The following is a 17,145-nucleotide window of genomic DNA, read 5'->3' on the forward strand; positions in this document are numbered from 1 at the left end:
TTGATATTTTCTTTCATTAGTGTTTCCCTGAGTGTGGTCTCTGAACCGGCCACATCAGCATCATATAAAAACTTTTTAGAAATGCAATTCTTCAGACCCTACTTCAGATTTCTGAATCAGAGAATATGGAAGTGGGGCCCAGAAATCTCTTTAATCAAGACCTCCAAGTGATTCTGATGATCTACACTAAAGTGTGAGAACTACTATTGAATGATTTTTTTAAAACTTTTGTTCTTCCTTTAATTAGTATGTCAGTTCCTGTCATTTTAATGTTCTTCAGTTTTATTCTATAATCTGTCCTTGGAAGTCACATAATGTCACTTCTGATTGCATTTTATTAGTTAAGACAGTTACAAAGTTCTGTCCAGGCTTACACAGACTATCTTTTGACAAAGGAGCCGTACACTCACATTATAAAAAGAATCTGCAAGATGAGAAATATTATGCCATCTTTGAAAAATATAATCAGCAACACCCCATAAACTGTAAACATCTTTTAAAACATAAGGCTGAGAATAAATGTGATGATCCCTGCTTAAAACAAGGCATCGATGTATGAATAGCTAAAAATGGCATTAGGACTTACAGACCAAAAAAAAAAAAAAAAAAAAAAAAAGGAAAGAAAGAAAAAAAAAAAAGAAATGAAGACTCTTCACCAGAGACGTTTAATCTAAAAAAAATTAGATGTTCCTTTTCCCCTTAAAAAGAGACACTCCTCTTCCCTTTTCCTCTTGTTAATACATTTAAGGGATTTGAGTGAGCTGATAATTTAACAATATTCTGGCCATAGTCTATAAAATAAGAAAAATATTCAGAAAAGAATAGAGACTCACATCTACTAGGTAATAGAAATGGGAAGTATAGGTTTATAATTTCCCTGGAAAGGAGGATATGGGTCTCATAAAGTATCAATGAGAGTCCTTTGGACAATAAAATTTGCCCTTGGGCAGCCTGAGCCAAAGTGCATGAAGCAATTATTTGGGTTTCTGGAAAAGTGGCCCTAGAAGTAGGAGAGAAAAAGATTTTTCCAGGCTGTACATGCAAACATAGGGAAAACAAAGCTCAGCACCTTGGAATGAAGAAAGAAGTGGGAATCAGGCAAGTAATTGAACAGAATAATCAGCTCAATTGATTGGGAAGAAAGTCCATACCCAAAGCAATGAAATACAAATAAATCCTAGAGCAAGAAGGAAGACTTGGGCCATAGAAGATTCCCTGAGGGCTCCAGGGCTTATCTATACACCTATTATGCCTCATGGCCTTAGTGATGGTTGACAAGTGATATGGGCTGGCTCTGTGTCCCCACCCAAATCTCACCTTGAATTGTAATACGTGTCACAGGAGAGACTCAGTGGGAGGTAGTTGAATTACGTTGCTGGATTTTTCCCATGCTGTTCTCGAGCTAGTGAATGCATCTCATGAGAGCTGATGGTTTCATAAAGGGGAGTTCCCCTGCACATGCCCTCTTGCCTGCCACCATGTAAGACATGCCTTGCTCTTTCTTCACCTTCCACCATGATTGTGAGGCCTCCCCAGTCATGCTGAACTGTGAGTCCATTAAACCTCTTTCCTTTATAAATTACCCAGTCTTGGGTATGTCTTTATTAGGAACATGAGAATGGACTAACACAGTAAATTGGTACTGGTACAATGAGGTGCTGCTGTAAAGATACCTGAAAATGTGGAAGCAACTTTGGAACTGGGTAACAGGCTGCATTGGAACAGTTTGGAGGGCTCAAAAGACAGGAAAATGTGGGAAAATTTGGAACTTCCTAGAGACTTGGAGAGCTCAGAAGGCAGGAAGATGTGGGAAAGATTGGAACTTCCTAGAGACTGGTTGAATAGCTTTGACCAAAATGCTGACAGTGATATGGACAATGCAGTCCAGACTGAGGTGGTCTCAGGTGGAGATGAGGAACTTGCTGGGAACTGAAGCAAAGATGACTCTTGTTATGCTTTAGCAAAGAGACTGGCAGCATTTTTCTCCTGCCCTAGAGACTATAGAACTAAGAATTTGAGTGAGATGATTTAAGGAACCTGGCAGAAGAAATTTCTAAGTACCAAAGCATTCAAGAGGTGACAGAGCATACGATTTGCAGCCTGACAATGTGGTAGAAAAGAAAAACCCATTTTCTGGGGCAAAATTCAAGTGGGTTTCAGAAATTTGCATAAATAACCAGGAGCCAAATGTTAATTGCCACAACAATGGGGAAAATGTGTCCAGGGCATGTCAGAGATCTTCACAGCAGCCCTTCCTATGACAGGCCCAGAGGTCTAGAAGGAAAAAATGGTTTCATGGGCTGGGTTCAGGGCACCCCTGCTGTGTGTAGCCTAGCGACTTGGTGCCCTGTATCCTAGCACTCCAGCCATGGCTAAAAAGGACCAAGGTATAGCTTTGGCTATGGCTTCAGAGTGGTGCAAGCCCCAAGCCTTGTCAACTTTTATGTGGTGTTGGTCCTGCAAGTATACAGAAGTCAGGAATTGAGGTTTGGGAACCTCTGTTTAGATTTCAGAGGATGTGTGGAAACACCTGTTTGTCCAGGCAGAAGTTTGCTGCAGGGGCAGGGCCCTCATGGAAAATCTCTGCTAGGGCAGTGTGGAAGGATAATGTGGGGTTAGAGCCCCCACACAGAGTCACTACTGTGGCACTGCCTAATGGAGCTGTGAGAAGAGAGTCAGCATCCTCCAGACTCCAGAATGGTAGATCCACTGATGGCTTGCACTGAGCATCTGAAAAAGCCTCAGAGACTCAACATCAGCCTATAAAAGCAGCCAGCAGGGGCTCTGTGCCCTGCAAAGCCACAGGGGTGGAGTTTTCCAAGACCATGGGGACCCACCTCTTACATTAGCATAACCTGGATACAAGACATGGAGTCAAAAAAGGTCATTTGGGAGCTTTAAGATTTGACTGCCCTGCTGGATTTCAGACTTGCATGGGGCCTGCAGCCCCTTCATTTTGGCAAATTTCTCCTATTTGGAATGGGTACATTTACCCAATGCCTGTATCTCCATTGTATCTAGGAAGTAACTAATTTGCTTTAGATTTTACAGTCTCATAAGCAGAAGGGACTTGTCTCAGATGAGACTTTGGATTGTGGACTTTTGAGTTAATGCTGACATGAGTTAACTCGTTTGGGGGACTATTGAGAAGACATGATTGGTTTGGAAATGTGAGGACATGATATTTGGGAGGGGCCAGAGGTGGAATGATATGGTTTGGCTGTGTCCCCATCCAAATCTCACCTTGAATTGTAATAATCCCGACATGTTATGGAGGAACCCGATGGGAGGTAACTGAATTATGTTGGTGGGTTTTTCCCATGCTGCTCTCGTGATAGTGAATAAATCTCATGAGATCTGATGGTTTTATAAAGGGGAGTTCCCCTGCACGTGCCCTCTTGCCTGCCATCATGTAAGACATGCCTTGCTCTTCCTTAGCCTTCTGCCATAATTGTGAGTCCTCCCCAGTCATGCTGAACTATGAGTCCATTAAACCTCTTTCCTTTATGTATTACCCAGTTTTAGGTATGTCTTTATTAGCAGTGTGAGAACAGATGAATATAATAAGGTTACAAGGTTAGATTGAACATTCAGTGCCGTTTACTATTCAGAGATTACAAGCATAAGTTCATAGGTCAGCTGAGCATTTTTGCTGGTCTGGGCCAGGTTTGGCAGATTTTGAATGAACTCTCTTAAACATTTGTGATCAGCAGCATGCAGAGAGGATAGACAGCTTTGCTGTTCATCGACTAGGTATTTTCACATGTCTGTAGCCTTCACTGGCAAAATCAGATGAGGCCAGACTAATTAGATGAGAGAAAGAAATAAAGAACGTCCAAACTGGAAAGGAAGAAGTCAAATTAGCCCATTGCAGGCAACATGATCTTATACTTAGAAAAACCTAAATTCTCGCCAAAAAGCTGTTAGAACTGAAAAACAAATTCAGTAAAGTTGCATGATGCAAAATTATCATACAGAAATCATTACCATTTGTATACGCCAACAGCAAGCAATCTGAAAAGGAAATAAAGAACGCAAACCCATTTATAATAACTACAAAAAATGTAAAATATCTGGGAACCAATCTTACCTAAGAAGAGAAAGATCTATACAAGGTAAACTATAAAACTCTGATGAAGGAAATAGAAAAGGACACCCCCAAAATGGAAAGATATTCTATGCTTATGGATTGGAAGAATTCATATTGTTAGAATGACAATATTACTCAGAGCAATTTACAGATTCAATGAAATCCCTATCATTCTTCATGGAAACAGGAAAAAAAAATGCTAAGATGTATATAAAACTGTTAGGGGTGGAAGGTACCTGAGTTACTGGCAGTGAATGCAGTCACTTGGGTCTGCAGCAACCTCAATTCTTCCCTCCTCAGAAGAAACAATTTGACTGAGGGGCATGAGGCAGAAAAAGAGACGAAGGGAAGTTTCACAGCAGGAGTGGAAGTTTATTTAAAAGCTTTAGCGCAGGAAAGAAAGGAAAGTACACTTGGAAGAGACCCAAGTGGGCACCGTGAAGATCAAGCATGGCATTTAACCTTGATCTTAGGGCTTTGTGTGCTGGCCCACTTCTGGTGTCTTGTGCCTCTTTCCCATGATTCTTCCGTTAGGGTGGGCTGCCTGCATGTGCAGTGTTCTCCTTGTGCTTGGGAAGTGAGCATGAGCAGTGTGTTTAGGAAGTTGTATGCATGCCCATCTGAGGCTTTCTTCCCTTTTCAGGTGGAATGCTCCCAAAAAGATCATACTCCCCCATTCTGTCTCTTAATGCTCATGCCCAGGCTCACTTGCCCAATATCTGAGATTTTATTACCAATTTCAAGTTTTTTTATTTATTTGGGAAGTTGATTCACCCTGGTCCCTGCTTTTAATGAACACTTTAATATGACAGCTGTGGACCACCAGGAGATTGTCTCTCTCTGGTGCTGGCAGCCAAATTGTCAGTTTTAGAGAGGCAATGTGATAACTGCCAAACCATACTGATGATTGCCTGACATTCCTGGTAGGTGGGGATAGAACTCTCTCCTGTCCTGCTCATGCCTGTCTAACTACCTGTAACAAAATCACAAAAGACCCTACCTGAATAGCCAAAGTAATCTTGAGCAAAAAAAAAAAAAAAAAAAGCCAAGCTGGAGGCATCACACTACCTTATTCCAAAATGTACTACAAAGCTGTAGTAAGCAAAACAGTAAAGCACTGGCATAAAAACAGAAACATAGACCAAAGGAACAAAATGGAGAACCCATACATAAATCCATGCATTACCAAAGACTTATCTTTGACAAAGATCAAAACATACAATGGCTAAAGGACAATTTTTTTTGATTGGTGGTGCTTGGAAAATTGGATAACCATAGGCAGAAGAATGAAACTAGACCCCAAGTTCTCACCATACAGAAAAATCAAATCAAAATGGATTAGAGACTTGGATCTAAGACCTGAAACTATAAAACTCCTAGAAGAAAACTCTGGGCAAATGCTCCAGGACATGATGTGGATTGTGCAAGGCTTTTTGAGGCTTAGAATAGGGACGTGCACAACTTCATTTCCTCTGCATTTTGTAGGCTTAAGGCTAGTTTGGATTTATTGGGTGGAGAAATAGAATAAGCTTACTGATGGGAGCTGGTGCAAAGTCCCATTGAAAAGGAGAATGGGTAGAATGAAGGGAGTAATTGTGGCCATTATTACAATCTACTATAGTCATTGATAAAATTGAGTTTAATTTCTAGTGACAGGAGATTGACGAGTCTGCAGACATGAAAGCAAGGAAACAGGCAAATAAATAAAGAGGCAAAGTAATATTGACTATAGTAAGTGAAATGAAAAGAAAATAAAGCTTTGGGCAAACAGCATTCTAGGCAGAGGGAACACACACATACAAGTTTTCAGTTGGAATGTACTTGCATATTTGAATACAAAAAGTTAGTGCATCTGGAGTGTGATGACCCGAGGAAGGGAATGGTAGGTAAGATGTGATCATACAGGGCCTTGAAAGACAAAATACCACAGAACTGCTATTGGATTCTAAGCATTGGAGGTTTTTCATCAGGGAGGATATCTCTTCTAAGTTAAACCCTACTTTGGGGCTTCAACATTGTAGATATCCTTAAATAAACTTTATAATTAAAAATATTTGTTCCTAAGTATTCTTTATGCCACTTGCATTTTTCCCTATCAATTGCAATTTGTGGGGCTGGGAATGTTCTCAGCAGGCCCTTTGTCTGCTTCCAGCTCAGTGGCCTCATGTTACCTCAGCGAACCCAAATGAGCCATAGGGCCAACATAGAAGAGACAAGACCTGGACTCCAAAGTAAAGGGAGGAGAGCCAAGTGCAGTGGTTCATGACTGTAATCCCAGCACCCCAGCATTTTGGGAGGCTGAAGCAGGAGGTTCACTGGAGCTCAGGAGTTCAAGACCAGCCTGGCTAATGAGACCCTGTCTCTACAAAACATTAAAAAATTGGCGAGGCATGTTGGTGCACGACTGTAGTCTGAAGCTACTGGGGAGGCTGAGGTGCGAGGATCACTTGAGCCCTGGAGGTAGAAGCTGCAGTGAGCTGTGATTGCACCACTGCACTTCAGCCTGGGTGACAGACCAAGACTCCATCACACACACACACACGTCCCCCAAAACAAATGTAGAGTAAAAGGAGAAGGTTTTATAACTGGCACAAATAGAGTTTTGTTCTACCACCATGTTTTTCTCTGCAGTAAATAACTAAGAATGATAAGAATGAGTGAGTACATTTATTGTGAGAAAAATTTGTGATTACATTTCTATGTATAAGATCATTGGGAGCTACAAAGGTTATTAGGTTTTCACTTGATGTTTTCACACACTAGAAATCCAGAGAATAAGATTCTTCTGGGTAGAATATTATTAAATTGTAATGTGGACATTCCATCATCTCTCTCAATGGCTGCTTTGAGAAACATTGACTACAGAACATTATTCCAAACCATCCCTACACAACGCCAAAGCATTAATTAGGAACAAAGAAATTAATGAAATTACTCATGTCAGATATACACACACACATCAAAAGAGAAAACTCATTTTCTAAAACAATTCTTCCTGAAATTTTCATGTCATTTCATGCATAGAAAATGGCAATATTTGCACAACACCTCAGGATAAAACATAAGGCTTCTCACTGAAGGAGGTGACCATGTTCAATGACTTTGGCCTCTACAGGTTCTATCTTGCTGCCCCTGATATCAGAGAACCCTGATCTATCTATCTATATATATAACTTGTAAACTGTGCATAACTTATTCCCTGCACTTTGGTTATGAAAAATAAAGAAAAACTAATATTAAAACAAAATTGTTTTATTGTATGTGAACCAAAATTTGTTAACCCACTTAAACCTTGGATGCAGATACTTTTTGATGTTATCAATCCCAGTGAATCTTATTTTGGCTTTTCTAGGTAGCACAGTCTTGAACTAGCTCCTAATTCCTTTCAGTATTGACAAAGTTCTTAAAAGGTGAGGAATAGAACTAGTTAAGAGTGGTTGCCTGTTTATATTCTGAATACAGAACTAAAATACTGTGACTGCAGTCCATCCACATATCAATGGGGAAATGAATTTGTCTCTTTGCAATGTTATTTTCATTAGCAACATGTTTTCTTGGTTAGCTGTATAAAATGAGTACATCATTCTTGACATACTCTTCCTGGCACACTTGTTTACAATGGTTCAGTAATCATCAAGATACAAACTAGAAGCATGCTGTGCATGTGATGAGTTTTAGCGCCACACAAGTAGCCATGTTTACTTAATTTGGAAGACAGCGCAGTAATTTTCCACTTAAAATTCTGTCTGTGAGTCTATAGTAGAAGCTATTTTCTTGGTTGTGGCTTTTGTTTGCTTTGCGATTTGTTGTTTTTGTTTTGGCTATACATTGCCAGTCTTGTTTTCTCTTTTGCTGTATTTGAATTAGACATTCCCAATTATGGAGTGGCTTTAAGAATTATCCCCCCCCTTTTTTTTCTCTTTTTCTAGATGAGTTTTTGCAGCTCCGCTCCTTGTTCAGGTAACTATTTCTTATAGCTTTATTGATTTGGGTCTAATTACTTGACCTAATTCATGCCATCTCTCTGTATTAAGGATGTTTTATGGCTTTTGTCTCAGCCTGTTAGTCTGTATTTTGTTAATGATACTTTTTTAAAGGTTACAGACAATTTCTATTGGAAGAACTACTCCTTAATTTATCATTTTAATATTTGCAAGTATATTTTCTGGGCATTCAATATTGCTATTCTCATTAATATAACTACCAGCATATTAATGAAGCAGAAATATGCTGGATAACACAGAGCATATGGAAGTCTACCTCTCCAGCCAATTAAAATTTGAAGAAAACATTGTACTCTCTGGTCTCTCACCAATATGGTTTGGGTATGTCCCCACTCAAATCTCATCATGAATTGTATAATAATTCTCACAATCCCCATGTGTCATGGGAAGGACCTGGTGGGAAGGAATTGAATCATGGGGGCAGTTGTCTCCATGTTGTTCTCATGATAGTGAGTTCTCACGAGATCTGATGGTGTTATAAGGGGCTTCCCCCCGCCCTCTGCTCTGCACTTCTCCTTGCTGCTGCCAAGTGAAGGAGGATGTATTTGCTTTCCCTTCTGCCATGATTATAAGTTTCCTGAGGCTTCCCCAGCCATGCAGAACTGTGAGTCAATTAAACTTCTTTCCTTTATAAATTACCTCTTGGGTATGACTTTAGTAGTAGTGTGAGAATGGTCTAATACACTCATCTAGTTGAGAGAATGAAACTTTTGAGCATGAATGGGGAAAAGTCTTCTACATTGCATACCTATGTATAATATTTTGAGCCATTTATGGTGTGAGCGACCCAGTGGCCATACATGATGGGGGTATAATGAAGCAGTTGGTTCCATGAATTGCACTTTGCTCTATTGAAGGAGGTCCAGAGTCTCCTTTCTTTTCAGGTACATTTTTTTGATGTAGAGTAAATGATTGTAGCAGTGGTAGGAGACATAGGAAGAAATATCCTGCTGCACAGAGCATACACATCAACCCTTCTGTTTGCTGCTGCACCATCTGCCTTCTAGTCTATCAGCCACACTTGAGGAACATATGCAGGGGTTCTCAAACTTGTGCATGTTAGCAGGCAGCTGGTCAAGCTTCTCCAGAGCTTTTAAGAAAAGTCAAGTAACTTTGGGTTAGTTATTTTCATTTGCTGTGTCTCAAATTTGACAATTAAATATTTTGTTGTGGTTCGAATGTTTCATTAATGGAGTGTTTCATTCCATCAGTGAAATGTTCCTCAGGATTTAGAAATAAGGATGAATGACAGTAACACAAATACTCCCACCTCGAAATTGTTCACCAGAAAAGACAACTGCACTCAGTCAGGGCAGATAACCAGGACCATGAGAGCAGCGAATATTGCTGTGGCTCTTTGTAGAATATATCAGGTAGTCTGGGTTTTCTTTTACTTTGCTCTCTTCCTTATGCCAGGAACAAGTAATGACAAACTCTTGCCAGTTTTACTCTCTAAATGTTTTTCAAATCTGTCCTCTTTCTCTGCATCTGTGAATGCTATCTTAGATGACACCATCATCATCTTGCAACCTAATGAAACAGTCTATTAACCAATGTTTCTAACTTCAGCCTTGTTCACTTCAAATCAGTCTGTCACTGAACCATCAGATTTAAAAGAGAAATCTGACCTGTCATTTGTTTGTTTAAAACCCTTGAGTGGCAACCATTGCCCGGTGGATATAATCTAAGTTTCCTAACATATAAATTAAAGCTCTCCATTATGGACTTTCCTTGGACTCTTGTCTTCACTCTTGGCTTCAGCAATACTGAACACTTGTGAAGTTTCTCTTTTTCATGCCTTAGCTCCTGATTTCCTATCTACTTGAAATATATTCTTTCTCCTATTCATGTCATGACTCTTTTTCACCCTTTAAAAGTCTGCATGGATATCAACTCCTCCAGAAACTCTCCCTACTCCTCTCCAGGCTGGAATAGATGCTATTACTCTATGGTCCATATCCTTGTAATTAATACACTTTCTTTGGAATGACTCTATGTATTTATCTATGTGATTATCTTTACCACCATATTATAAGCTCTTTGAGTACAGAAAATAAGACTTGTTCTTTGAATTCTTGGCTTCTTGCTCAGGACGTGATGCACTAAAGGCACTCAATTCGTATTTGTATATTTCATAAAGTAAAATGCCTCTGTGCTAGATGAAATCCTTCTGTAGCAAGGAAACAGAGGGAGAACAGAAGAGAAATCTGGGATGAACTTTTGGAAATTCCCATGAATCATGTATTTTATTGTATTCTATTTCATCTTTCTTTTCCTGTTCTTATCTTTAGAACAAGGGTTATAGCTAGATATCCTGTTTTCTCTGAACCACTTCAAAATAAATGGTATGAGTCTCAACACACACACTGCATGTTCAGTGAATATTTGTGACTGATAATCCTTAGAATATCACTGAGATATTGCTGCATGTCAAGACCAAGCAATGTAAAAGAAAAATTGGTTTAGAGAGGAGATATAAATACTCAATATTATATTGCAAGGAATGTTATTGTGCTTTAGAAGAAAAACATATGAGAACATTTGTGGAAAGAAGAAAAATGAAAAGCAGAAAGATCTATCCTTTCAGTCTAGTATATAATTCATCATTCATCTCATATCTTCCTAATCTGTCTCATTTTTCCCATCATCTATTTGCCCAGAACCTACCATTGCATTAGCTTAATGCAGTAGCATATCTTTTATTTCAGTAGCACTAGTCAAATACATTTGTAAACAGGAGGTAAAAGGAAATGCCAGCCTTATTTGTTTACATATACCCTATTACTTAAATAGAATCCAAGGCCACTTCCTTCTTCCTGTCTTAGGTATACAGTCAGGTCTGATGAAACGCGAATGGTGACATCATTCTTTTATACCTGGAAAATCAGAACTAAGTGCTTTCCATAAAAATGTTCCATGTGAAATTGGCGTCAATTAATGCACTGAACTATTATTTCTCCCGGATGGAAGTGTCATTTTAGAAATATGAAGACATTACTTCATTGTACTAGGGAAAAAAATCAGGCATCAGGAGGATTCTTATTCAAGCGTAGAAAGCTATTAAACCTTACCAGAGGTGCCCTGTAGCAGGGCCTCTCTTGCATCCTGTCTTATCTTTGACAGTCTGTCTTAATGCAGAATCTTAAGGCCAGAGACAGGCCACAACTCAGAAGGGTGAACATTGTGTCTATTGCAGTAGATTCTATAGCAAATGATTTTGTCTGTGGGTTCCAACAGCCACCAACTTTCTTATCAGTGTATGTGTCCGGGAAGCTCATGATGGTTGATAGATGTCAATCAGGAAAGGTTTACTATCCCCTCTTGCCACTCACAAAGCACTTGAAAAATTGAGGCAACACAATTTCATTGAACTGTGCATTTGGCTACAAAGCGCTGTTTCACATTTACCTACAGCGCAGCAAGCTAGCATGAAATGAGGTATGTTTAGTTTAGTTCCAGTTATACACTTGATCTCATTAGCAGAGATAAAATTACTTGGTGAAATATCTGAAACTCTTAATAAAATTTCTGGAAGCCTGTTGGTTTCTTGGCAGCATATGCAAATTTAGGAGAAATAAGTGATCACAAGTTTGTTATGTTCAAAAGTGATGACTGGGGCTTTTTGGGGACAATGAAAGAGTTACTGAACACCAGCAGAGCTCTCTCTCCCCCAAAGTTCATCAAAACATACACACTATGTGAAAAGAGAAAAAATAATGTCCAGTGAAACCACGTATCTGGAGCAGCCTCATGATACAATTATAAAGAATATCTGCCAGATAAAAGGAAATTTTGAACAAAACGAAAGAAGACACTGAGATTTAACAGTTGCTCCAAACTTGTGATAATGTTTTAAACAAAGTAAATGGCAGATTTGCTCCAAAATTATGATATTGTTTTCAACAAAGTAAATGACAGAGTTGTAAATCATCCTGGCCACAGTACTTATCCTTGAAAGACAAGAACTGGGCCATGGGGAGCCAGTGAAATGCAGTGAGGGTCACTCTACTTGAGGCCTATTCTAATTTTCTGAGACAGCATGGAATTGGGTCTGAAAGAGATATTGTGATCCTATGCCATCTTAACTCTGCATAGCACTTCTTAATCAGAGGTTGCCTGGTGTCAAATCATATACTAAAGAAAGCAAAAAGGGGCCAGGCAGAGTGGCTTATGCCTGTATCCAAGCACTTTAGGAGGCTGAGGTGGGAGAGCTGCTTGAAGACAGCAGTTTGAGGTTACACTGAACTATGATCATGCCACTGCACCCCATCCTAGGCAACATAGCAAGGCCTCATTGAAAGAGAAGAAAGGAACACTTTGGAAAAAAACTCCGCATTCTCAAGGAAATGAAAGAAAACATGAAACAAGAGATGATACAAAATACAAGTTACTGACAAATCCAGGGAAAGAAATTGAGGCGAAACATAAAATATGAAAATACTTAAAAGCTCCACTAGAAGAAACTAAAAGAGTACAGTAAAAATCAAGAAGATGAACAACAACGAACACTAAAAAAGAAGTAATATAAGAGGTAGGAGAGATAAGATCACACGTACTACAAAGGGAAAATTATAAGAACAGAAGTGACTACAGCACAACCAATAGGCGTGTGGGAATGGCAGTATCTTCTACAATCCTTGGAGAATTATAATTTCTCAGGAAAAGGACCTAACACTTGGGTGAGAAAACAAATATTTAAAAGAAATCTTCCTCAAAATAAAGGAAGATTTGAATATGTGCATTTCATCACTTATCAACTGTTGCATTAAAAGTCACCCTCGGCCGGGCGCGGTGGCTCAAGCCTGTAATCCCAGCACTTTGGGAGGCCGAGACGGGTGGATCACGAGGTCAGGAGATCGAGACCATCCTGGCTAACACGGTGAAACCCCGTCTCTACTAAAAAAATACAAAAAATTAGCCGGGCGAGATGGCGGGCACCTGTAGTCCCAGCTACTCGGGAGGCTGAGGCAGGAGAATGGCGTAAACCCGGGAGGCGGAGCTTGCAGTGAGCTGAGATCGCGCCACTGCACTCCAGCCTGGGTGACAGAGCGAGACTCCGTCTCAAAAAAAAAAAAAAAAGTCACCCTCAACATTAAAGCTTAAAACAATAAAAGCTTTAAAAAAAACTCTCATGATTTCCTGGGTGGTTCTAGCTCAGAGACTTTCCTGTGGTAGCCGGAGCTGGGATAGCTGGGGCCAGGCATCTTTCTCTCCTTATGGACAGGTCTTAGGGCCTCTCCATGTGGTCTCACCATGAACTAGTTTAGGTCTTCTCAGAGCATCAGGGCTGTGGGACACTTGAACGGCTTACCTGTGACTTTAGGCTTCCAAGAGCAAATGTTTTGAGAGAACAAGGCAGATATACATGATGTTTTTGTAACGTGTTCTCAAAAGTCACTTAGAGTAGCATCTTCCTTGGTCAGAGACCTATCCACATTTCAGGTGAGGAAATATACGCCCCACCTTTTTATGAGTGACTATGCCCCACTTTAAGAAGAGCATGTGGGATGGATGATATTGTTGTGGTGATTTTCAAAACTACAAAAAGTTGTCACATGGATCAAAAATGGTTACTAGAAATATGATAAGAATTAATAAAGAATTAATAGAGAACAACAGAAACATAACTTGGTAAGGATACTGAAATTTAAGGTTGAGAAAAAACAATATAAACATTCCAGAAGAAGAAACATTTGAAGGAAAATGCAGGCTGGTCTGAGGTTTCTACATAGTAATGTTGAAGAATAGGAAATGAAGTGCTTTCGTTGAAGTTATGAGGAGAAATTACACTGTGTAGTAAAATTCTAGTCTGTATACACAAATTTCATGTAAAAAGATTACAGGAATACTTGTTTAAATATGGCTCAGGGTGTATATAATTTATAAAATTTATTAATTATTATGAAAATGTCTTCCTGAAGACCCAACCTAGCCATATTAAACATATACATGAAGGCTGGGTACAGTGGCTCAGGCTTGTAATCCTGCATTTTCAGAGGCCAAGGCAGGAGGATCACCTGAGGCCAGGAGTTTCAGACCATCCTGAGTACACAGTAAGACCCCGTATCTACAACAACAACAACAACAACAACAAAACTGGGTATAGTGGTGCCTGCCTGTAGTCTCAGACACTCGGGAGGCTGACATGGGAGGATCACTTGAGCCCAGGAGGTTGACGCTGCTGTGAGCTGTGTTTCTGCCACTGCACTCCAGCCTGGGTGACAGATTCAGTCAGTCTCTCTCTCTCTCTCTCTCTCTCTATATATATATATATATATGTATAATTTTAATATATTTTTAACAAGTATATATGTAATATATATCAAAAATAAAAAAATAGATCTTCTTGTTTGAACATTATAATATTAGCATTTTCCCATTATCTTCTATGAGTCATTCAAAAGCACCCAGGAAAACAATGAATAGAACATAGAAACGCCACGTCTGCTGAAACTGGGAGATGGTAAAACCCTAGGCACAAGATATGTGGGAAGGTGGCTTACAGCAAAGATCGTGCAGTGGAGCGAATAGGAAGAAGTCAATACATGATGATGTAGAGCTGGCATTAGAGAACTTTAGCTCAGAGAAACAGCTAGCAAAAAACACAGCAGCAAAATGAAGACCATGCTAGGCCATAAACCCACGTTTCTTATTTTCAGCAGCAGAAACAGTGATACACCTGGAATGAGTTTTACTTAACTCATGGTTCCAAGAAGCAGAAGAGTTGAGACTATATGAGTAATCATAGGGATAATCATATGCAAGTAGTACAGTCTCTGCTGTAGCCTGGAAAGAGACTTTGCATTGAGAAAAGGCCCAACAATGCCTGTCTCCATCGCATGGGGCAAATGTCACACCCAGAGACCTTGATCATAAAAATCATTCAAGCTTTATTCTTTTCCCTTTCTGATACATACTCCCGGCAAATATTCGGTACAGATAAAATTCACCTTCTTCAGTGATACATGCAGACACCACCATAGGATCTGCACTAAGATAAAATCAAACGAAGATATTTTTCATATAAATTTAAAAAATTAATACATTAACTCTTCCATCAAGTAAGGGTACAAAGCAAAAATTCCAAAGCTCCAGAAAGATATCTGGAGACAATAAAAATTATCAGCTTGTAGAGCTGAGGAAAGAAGCATAGAAAAAACCCCAAATTATTAAAGAGTAAGCTGAAATGACAATATCAAAAGGTACAGTGGAAAAAGGCATAAAATAGAAAAAATATATTAATATAAAATTTTACAATTTAGAAAAATTACCAATTGAAAATGATTTAGAAGTAATATAAGTAATTGCAAACGTTTATGTAGAATAGAATAAAACAGAACAAACATTTAAGGATATAAATGATTAACTATTTTTGAGATACAAAAACCTGAACTTACAAACTGAAAGGACATTTTGTGTTGTTCCAAGAAGAAAATAATCAAGAAGGGTTAACAAGAAGACATAGTCCAGAAAAGTTATTTGCCTTTTAATGTATAAGAAGAATTTACTGAGAAACCAGATATTTAACCAGATATATATACAGTGTACAAATCACATCAATTTATTCTTCTCCACAGCGACTTTTTATGCAGTTGGTAGAATAATACCTGGAAAATACTATAGGAAACAGAAGGAACCCAAATGTGTAACTACCTGTCAATTAAGTATAAAGGCAATAGTGCATTTTTGAGTGTTTTAAATACTTCTTTTATTTATTTCCCCAAATTTTATTTTAGAATTTAAAAAAGAATAATCTGATATATCCTTCAACTGAATTTAATAATTGTTACCTTTTTGGCATATTTGTTTTATCTCCAGCCTCATCTTATTCCCTGTCTTCCTCCCTCTTCCTTTCCTGTTACTCTTCTTTCTCTCTTCCTCGCTCTCCTGTTTCACTTTCTTTCTCTTCTTCCCTCACTGTCTCTCTCCCACTGTGTACTTGTGTGTGTTTGTATATGTATGAGACAATCCTTTGCAAAACCATTATGCCACTGTTGGCCGGGCGCGGTGGCTCACGCCTGTAATTCCAGCACTTTAGGAGGCTGAGGCGGATGGATCACGAGGTCAGGAGATCGAGACCATCCTGGCTAACACGGTGAAACCCCGTCTCTACTAAAAAAAATACAAAAAATTAGCCAGGCGTGGTGGCGGGCGCCTGTGGTCCCAGCTACTCAGCAGGCTGAGGCAGGAGAATGGTGTGAACCCGGGAGGCGGAGCTTGCAGTGAGCTGAGATCGCCCAACTGTACTCCAGCCTGGGCGACAGGGCGAGACTCCGTCTCAAAACAAACAAACAAAACAAAACAAAAAACCATTATGCCACTATTACACCTAAGACCAATAAAATGATTTCATAATTTCTCTTAGTATCCAGTCTTTGTGAAAAGTTTTTAAATTGTCACAATAATATATTTTACAGGTTTTGTATGAGGGGACTATGATAAAAATTAGTTAGATCAATGCTTTACAGTTGGGGATTTTTGTTTTTTTTTAGAAATAAAATTATTCAGCTTTAAATAATTTTTGCGATAGCATTCACTTTCAAAGCATTCAGGACAATTGACTTTCATATTTTCTCCAAACCTGAATTATTTGAGCGTTTTATTTGGTGTTGTTTAAACTAGAAATTAAGTTTAGAAGCTTAGCGTACATTTTTGATGTTACACAAACTTTATATTTACCCCATGAATTCTTTTTGAGGGATTTACTAAAAGACAAGTTTATCAAGAGATGATTGAATAATTTACAGCAAAAGGATCAGTGATAATCATTGAATTTCTGTATTATTATTATTATCATCATCATTATTTTCTAAGACAGGGTCTCACTTTGTCACCCAGGCTGGAGTGCAGTGGTCATCACGGCTCACTGCAGCCTTGACCTCCCCAGGCTCAAGCAATCCTCCTGCCTCAGCTAATCCTCCTGATTAGCTGGGACTACAGATGTGCACTAACATGACCGGCTATTTTTAAAAACATTTTTGTAGAGACAGGGTCTCACTATGTTGCCTAGGCTGGTCTCCAACTCTTAGGTTCAAGTGATCCTCTTGCCTT

At 39.1% G+C, this 17,145-nt stretch overlaps 1 long non-coding RNA gene across 1 annotated transcript; it reads right to left on the bottom strand.

Moving 5' to 3' along the window:
* Nucleotides 1-6,350: 6,350 nt before the first annotated feature.
* Nucleotides 6,351-14,164, bottom strand: LOC117063388. Its single transcript, XR_004428896.1, has 3 exons — nt 14,145-14,164; nt 14,018-14,022; nt 6,351-6,435 (listed from the first exon to the last, which is right to left on the bottom strand). It is a non-coding gene; the product is annotated as an uncharacterized LOC117063388 (long non-coding RNA).
* Between the last annotated feature and the right edge of the window lie 2,981 nt (nt 14,165-17,145).

The sequence above is a fragment of the Trachypithecus francoisi genome, unplaced genomic scaffold (assembly GCF_009764315.1).
Source record: "Trachypithecus francoisi isolate TF-2019V2 unplaced genomic scaffold, Tfra_2.0 Lachesis_group18, whole genome shotgun sequence".
Lineage (NCBI taxonomy): Eukaryota > Metazoa > Chordata > Mammalia > Primates > Cercopithecidae > Trachypithecus > Trachypithecus francoisi.